The 9,829-nt window shown below is 29.6% G+C and overlaps 1 non-coding gene across 1 annotated transcript; it reads right to left on the bottom strand.

The window, feature by feature from the left end:
* Window positions 1-9,710: 9,710 nt before the first annotated feature.
* TRNAK-UUU (transfer RNA lysine (anticodon UUU)) lies at window positions 9,711-9,783 on the bottom strand. The gene has a single exon. It is a non-coding gene; the product is annotated as a tRNA-Lys (tRNA).
* Between the last annotated feature and the right edge of the window lie 46 nt (window positions 9,784-9,829).

Consider the following 9,829-nt stretch of genomic DNA (forward strand, 5'->3'; position numbering starts at 1 on the left):
TTTCCCATTTTTAAACTATTTTAAAAACATAGTCTCATAATTTTTTTTATTTCCGTATTTTCTGTGTTTTTATTTTGTGCTTGTTAGATTTTAACTGACGGAATGCTGTTGAATATTTTGACTTGTAACAAAATGGTGATACATTTTGCTACATTTACAAAATAATCGTAATTTGTATAGGCATCAGGTATAAAGCTCCTATTGAAATTTTACTGCTCCTACTTGTTGGAAATTGATCAAAATTTTGACTGAGATAATAAATTCTGCTTGTAGTGGTCAAGAAATAGTTTAAAATTTTGTTGTCATTTAGCTCAAAGATTCAGTTTAAATTTAACAATGCTACTTAGTTGAAAAATGCTCAAAATTTTTAAGAAAAATTCTTTTCGGCGGTAAAATCTGCTTTTACAAGGTCAGGAAACAGTTGAAACTTGCATTGCCATTAAACACAGAGCTACAGTAGATATTTCAGTACTCTAGTTAATCGAAAAGTGGTCAAAATTTCGATTACAAGTTTATGTTCTCACGCACAAGTTCAGTTAATAAAAAACATGGTAATGAAAAGTATTTAACAATTTTATTCTTTTAAAAACTTTTGAACATTTTAAATAAAAGTTTTGAATGAAACTTTTGAATGTTTTACAGTATATTATAAAAAGGAAAAAATCTTTAAATTTTTTTTTTCTTTAATAAGTTAGTTTTACCTTTAAGAAAATAAATTCTTCGAAAAATTTAACATATTCAGCAAAAACTTCATTTTACACCATTAGGTCTCTTATTTAAGTATGCAATTCATTCTACTTAATTTCAATAATTATATTTCATTTTATTGTTCCAGAATGAAACAAAAGTGAAAGTAAAATAAACGAATAGAAAAACAATAAACCAATGAAAAATCTGCATTTAAACCTTCAGTATTAAACCTTTTATAATTAATTCTCTTTATTAGTTTCACCAGCTAATTATTTTTATAAAACGAAATTAAACATTCACTACTGCTTTAATGAATAATGAAAATTTTATATCTATTCTCATTTTTTCTTCTTTTAAAATAATCTTTTTTTATCACTTGCAAATCCTTAATCGAAGAGAAATTAATCCACTTTAAATATCGTAATTATTTATTTCCGCTTAATTATTTAATTTTCATTACAGTATTTATTATTAAAAAACATAGAACAACAACTAACAACTAAATTTTATTATGACTTTTATTTGCTTTAGAAAAAAATATAAATAATAATTACCAGTTATTATTATTTGCTTTATGCTGTTAGGCTCATAAAATATTGTTCTCTTTGATTTAACGTTTTGTTATGATAATTATAACCTAGAAATTTAAATATACATTCAAATATATAATATTTAATTACTTATTTATTTTGTTTATGTTTGTACGAAGTATGTTTTAAACTTTTCAATTTAATCTTGAAATATAAATGTATGAAAAAATTAAGAAAACCAAGTACAATCATATAATTGAGAGAAAAAGAATGAAATGTTTTTGTTTATAAGCAAAGAAAAACAAACTTCTTGGATACATTTCAATTAACTTTATCTAGGTGGAGATGTTTTTTTAAATCGTTCTTGTTTACTTTAGGATTTAAATAAACTGTTTCGTTATACTTTGCGAAGTTGGGCTTATTTTTACTTTCCTATTATGAACATAACAGTAACTGAATATTAAAATACGAGTTCAGCGTTAAGCATTCAGTTTATAAGTGCTTTTGAAGATAATTTTAAAGCGTTTAAATTTTTTTGGGAAAATTTTTTTCCGTAATGCAATAGATTTTAGTAAATATAAAATTTTATGAATTGAAAATTTTTTTTTTAAAAATATTAAGGACATTATACAAGACAAATTAAAATAATATGAATTAAAACAATGTAACTCCAGAAAAAATTCGTAATAAAAACTGTGAGTCATAATTTTATTTTATTATTTTCTTACAATATATTTATTTAATTATATTTATTTCTATTTATTTACTTCTATTTATTTCTATTTATTTACTTCTATTTATTTCTATTTATTTACTTCTATTTACTTCTATTTATTTACTTAATTCTATTTATTTAATTAAATCTATTTATTTACCAAATGCTATTTATTCATTTTTATTGATTTATTTCTATCCATTTTCTAGGGCAACTAATACAACTTTGGGCACTTATCAACTATTATCTTTTATTTACTATTATTTATTATCTAACATCTTTTATTTACAATGTAATAAATTCCGGCTCAATTTCGGATAAAATTTACACCTTGAGTGCATCGTCCTTAAAATCCATTTTTATTGTAAATTTTTATATTGTAATTTTCACAGTAATATTTATTTAACTGCATAATTCTATTTATTTATTACTTAATTACTTAACTCTATTTAACATTTAATTTTATTTATTTACTTAATACTATTTATTATTTTTTTTTATTTCAATTCATTTTCTAGGGCAACTTATACAACTTTGAGTACTTATCAGCTATTATCCTTTATTTATTACCTAATAGCTTTATTTACACTGTAATAAACTGCTGATCAATTTATGGTAAAAAGAACTAGCCTCCTGCGTGCATCATCAGCAAAATCCCTTTTACCGTAAAATCAATTTTTACAGTAAAATTTTATGCCATAATTTTTACAGTGATATTTATTTAACTACAGTTATTCAGTGAGTTTATCGTAAATATCACTGTAAATGTTACTGTTTATCAGACTCTTTGCTTCATAAAATTTTATAGAAAAAATGAATTTTACATCAAAAAGTACCGGTATCCAAAGTGCCGGTTTTTTTACTGTAATTTGATCCCCAAATATTTACAGTGAAGATTCAAGGGGAAAAGCATATTCATATTAAACTTACTCAAGGGAGAGACTTTGTATGCTGCAATTACGCAAGGGAGAAACTTTGTATGCTGCAATTACGCAAGGGAGAGACTTTGTATGCTGCAATTACGCAAGAGAGAGACTTTGTATGCTGCAATTACGCAAGGGAGAGATTTTGTATGCCTTTCTTATCAAGTACAATTTCCCTCGGAAAATTTTAAATATTTATCCTATGTATCTTTTCTTCTGAGTTGGATTCAAAGTAAAAAACTAAACATGTGATTGCAAAAGTTATGAATCAGTAGTTCATACAACGTAATAAAATGAGCTATTTAAGAAGAAGAATATTCTTGAAAAATGTATACAGGTCGAATTAATTTTACAGTTCCTCCTATAGATTGTAAAACAGGATTGAAAATTTCCATTCTATTCCCATAATTATGCAGGATTTAGCTGTTATGCGGTAGTTTTTTTTTTCAGAGGCAAGAAGTTATAAACACAAATTTGTCGCTTCGTGGCTTTATATTGATTTTTAATCTTCGACAACATTTATAGATTAGTCGTCATAAGATGCTTTGGATCATTAGAATAAGGAACGCAGTCGATTATGGATCAAGAAAACTATTGAATATTTTCCCCATCTCATAAACTGATTTAATAGTGCTCAATTCAATTACATAAATAACTTTTTTTTTCATCCGAAAATGCAAGTGCCTAATAAATTTGTTTAAAAAATGAGTATAGAAATAAAACTGAAAACACCATAAAAATTTAAATTTAAGTTTAAAAAAACTACTAATTTATGGATAAAATCCATTATAAAATTTTTTTTTCTATAAAAATCTTAGTTGTTTCTTCGAATGACTCTTGAACAAGCCGTTGGTCTTTTGCAAATTAAGGGAGGAAGTTGCGTCGATTGTTTAAAAAGGCAGCACAGCAAAGGTGAAAGTACGTCTTAGCTTAAAACTAAACGGAAGGATGGCAACTTCACCCATCTGTGAGGCCACTTTCTCAATTTAGACATAGACCTGAAGGGGAAGGAAATTTTCTACAGATCCTTGTACCCATCGACCACAGGACTTTTGATTCCACAGATTTTACGAGGATGTATTCGGTGGGTTGTAGCGGAATCAAGGATCTCTAACCCACTGGGGTACCACGGCCCTTATAAAATTTCTTACTTACTTACTCCTGGGTACCACAAATTAACCACTTGCTTTCTAGTTCAAAATAATAATAATAATTTTCATAAAAAAAAATAAGAAAAGAAGGAGAGAAATAAAGGTAATTTATAAAGATTTATGGCTTTAAAAGATGTTCTGACACGTTTAAATAATTATAAGTTATGTCCAGTAGTTTTTGAATAAGATAAATTTTTAAAGCTCGTCTTTTTTTCTTTTTCCTTTCACTCCTTTTATTTGCTTCCTTTTATTTCTATGCATCTTATTTCTTTACACTTTCAAATAAAGAGAATCAGTCTTATTAAGTCTAAATTAGAGATAAAAATATGAACACTCTAATCGATAATTTATTTTTTCTTTACCAAAAATTAAAATATCTTATTAATTAAAATGTAGTAAAAGTAAGTACCACAGAAAAAAGTATGACGCTTCGTAATAAAGAAAAGAAAATTGTATTATATGCATCCTTATCTAATTTAAAGAATTCAAAAATATCTCGATTGGATAATCTCGAATTCTGTAATTTTATACTTTTATCCCTAAACATTCTTCAATAATTATAAAAACTAAGAATAAATTTAAATATTAGTTGAATTTATTTATTTTCAGGAAATTCTAAATAGAATATACAACCTATATTTATTTTCTAATCAATGTTAGAATATGCTTATCTTATCTTAAAAAGGTAAAGATCAGTAAAGCTAATGTTTTTATCTCAGTTCTGCGTTATGAAAAAATTATGTAACTTAAAAATATTTTTAGCTATTTGCTACATTTAGTGATAATCTTTACTTTTTTTAATCTTTCAAAAATCATTGCTCGTATTTATCTAAATTCTTCAAGTATAAAAAATAATGTAACCTTAACAATTTTAAACATTTTATAAAAGTTACTTTTTTTAAAACTAAGCCATATTTATTTGGATTCTGGATATGTTAAGGATCATATAATTTGTATCAATTTTCTTTTAATTACACATAAAACATTTCGACCACAATACCTTTTGTTTGTTTTTAAGTTAATAATAATTATGCTAAGATAGTTAATTATAGTTATCTTACAGTAAGTTAATAAGTTATAATTCATATAATATAATAATAATTTGTAAATCATATTTAAAAAAAATTCTTCTTTTCTTTTTAACTACTTTTTTTAGGGCGGAATTCAGCTAAATTTTCGCAATTACGATGGCTCTTTCAAGCTAATCAGAAGCCCGTATTTTTGTAAGCATATTGCATTTTGGAATATGTAAAAATACAGGCTTTTGATTGACCAAATTCGTCCATCGTAATTGCAAAAAATTTATCTGAATTCCACCCTAGAAAGCCATGGATTTACGAAATATAGATTCTTTGTGTTCATAAAGATAGATTAATGAAGAAGCTAACATAAAACTGACGGATTTTACACTGTACTGATATTTTGTTAAACGAAAGTTCATTAATTGTTGTTGTAGTTCATTTACGTCGCACTAGAGCTGCACAGTGGGCTATTGGCGACGGTTCGGGAAACATCCCTGAGGATGATCCAAAGACATGCCATCACAATTTTGATCCTCTGCATAGGGGATGGAACCCCCGCTTCGGTAGTCCGACGACCTGCACGCGAAGTCGAACGCTTTACGGTAGAACAGTTTAACGAGGACCAATACCGCACACCCTCAGTCCCTACGCAGACTGATCCAAGTGGTCATCTACCCGCACACTGACCGCAGCCAGTGATGCTCGACTTCGGTGATCTGCTGGGAACCGTGTCTTAACGATCAGTCCACTGCGGGACAAAAGTTCATTAAAGAAGGAAACCTAAAATAAACTTCCAATTCGAATTGGGGTCCCCTCTGATGTGGGGCCGGAGGCAACTGCCCCGTATGCCCCTGCCTTTGTCCGGCTCTGGTTGCCCCCTAATCATCACTGTAAGTTATTTCTTTTTGCCATAAAAATGATTTTCCCAACAACATTGCAATTTTTAACGATTGTTTATTTCTTACAATTGATTATTAGAGTAGTAAATGAGCAAATGAATGAATAAACGGCATTTAAATATCAAGTGTGATAAGTTGTTAACTATTAAAAATAATAAGTTTTTTCAATTTTACAGAACTGTTTTAATTATTTGATCGGCGAACAAAATCTCTCTCTCTTTTTTTTTAAACAAATCTCTTTGGTTTATTTAAGATGTAGCGGTCACAAGTGACTATTTCAATAAAGAGAGGGGGAAAAAAAAACTCAAAATAAATCATGCGTTCTCATTCAAAAAGAAAGTAAAAAATTTTTTTGTCTCTTAAAATTCCATTTGCACAATAGGCATGTTTCACAAGAATAAATACGTGTTCAAAAATAGGTAAAAACAAGTATAAAAATTTTTAAGAATAAAAATTATACTTAAAGCATAAAAATTATATTTATAAGTAAGTAGAAAAATTTTCATATAAAATAATATGACATTAATCTTCGATTATTAGACCTTTCTATAAAATAATAAGTTTTTGTTTTGCAAGAATGCGTGAAATGATTTGTAAAACTTTAAATAGTCTTACCTTAACGTGAATGTAATTCTTATCATAACAATATAACTTTTTTAGAATGGGGACAGCAATTAAATTTAAAACAAAAAATAAAAATAAAAAGAGAAATAATTTATAAGTTCATGAAAATAAAATAGTGTCCAAAACTATCTACTGAAAATTTCATAATATGTTACAAAACATAAAAAAAAAACATTGCAAAAAAGTAGGAAAAAAATAACATCCGGATTTTATACATCTCAACCTTTTTAAATCCTAATTTTCTCAAAGTTTCATTTATTTTTAATGTGTTCTTAATATCAGAATTTTAGAATAGAGATGGGGCTACGGAATGATATGCGTACATAAACAAGATAAATGATATAATACAGTATTTATCTAAATCGTCTCTTCCACTGCATAGGGACCCACTCTTTAAAATTTATAATAAAAGAATTTTTCATTTTAGTTTATAAATCCTTTCAAAATTTTTTTTAAATTTGAAAATGAAATTTTATGGGTTTGTTTTAAAGAATTACGAATCACAGAAATAAATACGATACCAATTTTCGATACCATTACTTGCAATAAATACGACACCAAGTTCCATATGTACTGTCATTTTAATTTTTTGAAATTTAAGTTCACTTTTCTTGCAACGATCTTATTCACAAAACCATTTTCCTTTCAAACTACACATTTTGCCTTAAAATTGATTTAACTGATATAGATTTAACTTAATATTTTAGTTATTTGAAAATCGAATACAATGCTTCGTTATTTATACAAGACAATGATTTAAAATACGCGCTAAAAATAAGGCGGAATCGGATGTATATAATAAAGAATCTAAAAGAGAGAGAGTTGAAAACTAATAACTAAGCGACAGAAAAAACTGCTATTGAAATACAACGAAGTAGAGCAAGTCTGAAAACAATTAAACATTTTTTTTTAAACCGGAGAAAACCACGAGGAGTTGAAAAACAATTATTACAAATACACCCAATCTTCTAAAATTCTAAAAATTTTAAACTAAAGGGTTGGGAAAGTGCCTGTAAACATTGAACTAACAAAATATTATCTTCAAGTCTTGGTTTTTACACCAAAATTCAGCGTATTATAAGAAGAGAGAAAAAAAATATTTACTGGCTTGAATTGATATCGTGTTGATATAAAAAGATAATTTTACCCATCTTTATGGATTTCGCACTCAAAAATATCCTCTCTCCGAAAAGGACAGTAAAATTCTTAGGAATTTGAAATAATTTAATAGAATTTCGAAAAAATTGATTCACTGTTAACACAATTAGCAGAATAAAAAATGCAACCTTCCTTTAGAAAAGTATCCATTGCTTAAAATAAGAAAATTAAAAAGCTTTTTAAATGAATGATTTGGGTTAGTTCAGGTATCAGATCGGGAGGTTTTATTCTATATATCTCTTACGTTCCTTATAGTCTTTATGATGGGGTTCTATGATTATACGGAGTGAGGCTTTTAACCTAACGGTCCAGTGTTCGAGTCCCTGCTCGTGCGATCCTTTTTTTTTACTTCTATTTCATAATTAGAATATTTTATCTGTTTACTGCAAAAAAAGAAAGATGCCGGTTAGCTTAGTCGGTAGAGCGATAGGCTTTTAACCTAACGGTCAGGGTTCGAGTCCCTGTTCGGGCGATCCTATTTTATACTTGGAATATTTTATATGTTTTCCGTGATCGGACGATTATTTTTTTTACTTCTATTTTACAATTCTATTATTAAGAATAATTACTGGACTCAGACGTAGTTGCCCCAAATAAATAGTCCTCTTTGAGGCTGATCTTCAACCTCTCCAAACTAGAAGAAAGGCTAATCTCACCAATTACTTCAACAAACTTTCTAGCTATGGTCAGCACAATAGAACCTCTCTTTACCTTAACAATTGTCGCAACAATCAGCGACTGAAGAAAAACAATCCATTCAGTCATGCCGAACTTCTGCATTTGCCTTCTGAAGACGTTGAGCCCCACTCCTTAAAATATTGTCTGAATCCTTCAGAGGGAATCCCCCGAGACCATTTCCACTTCGGCTTTTCTGCTCCGGTGACAAAGAAAGATCATGTTCCAGTTGAACTTAGGCAGCTAACTTTGGAACGTTTAGGCGAGATTCCCAGTGACGCCGTAAAAATTTACACAGACGGTAGTGGACTGGGAGACCTAGCTGGTAGCGGCGTCATCATTGAAAAATCTGGGCAAAATTACTCCATCTGTCTCCGTAATAATGATTTCACTTCAGTCTTTCGAAGTGAATTAATCGCAATTGAACAGGGCATCGATAATATAATCAACGAGAGTGACTTAGAGAGTGATCCTGTCGAACAGTCGCAACTCCCTTCAACACCTACACAATTGGACTAAAGTTGGAGACAAAACAAGCATCTCCGCCCTTCTTAAACTTCAACTTATCTCAAAGCATCACGACGTTCATCTTAAGTGGAGACCATCCCACGTTGACATTTTTGGCAATGAACAAGTGGATTGCTTGGCCAAGGAGGACTGAAGTCATTTAACATCTTCGTCCTCAGCCCTTAACTACTCAGAGTATCAGTCCAAAATCAAAAGCCATCTATCAAAAAAGTGGAGGATACCCCACTCTCATCATTGGTATGCGGCCAAGGAACCGGGCTCTTCACTTGTTATAGGAGAGAGAGCATCTCAATCAGCTATTTCCAGATTGGCAAGAGGACACACGAATAGTCTCTCGTACTTTGATCCAAGAAAGACTTATGCAGTCTGCTCCAAATGTGGAGCCCAGCAGGCCTCAGAAGAACATATCCTTGACTGCTTGGGCCTTTCCAAGGAGGACTTACATGCTATTTAACTTCTTGTCATCGACTTTTTGAGGGTCGACAACCTATTGGATCATGCCCGACTTCGTCAGAAAATTGGAGGGTAAGGAACAACAACATCAAAAACTTCTATTTCATACTGAGAATATTTTATCTGATTATCTGCACAAACGGAATGAGCCCGGATAGCTCAGTCGGTAGAGCGTTAGGGTTTTAACCCAACAGTCAAGGATTCGAGTTCCTGCTCGGGCGATCCCCTTTTTTACTTCTATCTTATACTTGGAATATTTTATCTGTCTTTCGCAATCGGGCGATTCTTTTTTTTACTTCTATTTTATACTTGGAATATTTTATCTGAAGGATTAAAAGGGATCGCCAGAACAGGGACTCGAACCCTGGACCGTTTGGTTAAAAGCCTAACGCTCTACCGACTTAGCTATCCGGGCTCATTTCGCTTGTGCCAATAAACAGATAAAATATTATAAGTATAAA

Source organism: Parasteatoda tepidariorum, chromosome 2 (assembly GCF_043381705.1).
Source record: "Parasteatoda tepidariorum isolate YZ-2023 chromosome 2, CAS_Ptep_4.0, whole genome shotgun sequence".
In the NCBI taxonomy this organism is placed as follows: domain Eukaryota; kingdom Metazoa; phylum Arthropoda; class Arachnida; order Araneae; family Theridiidae; genus Parasteatoda; species Parasteatoda tepidariorum.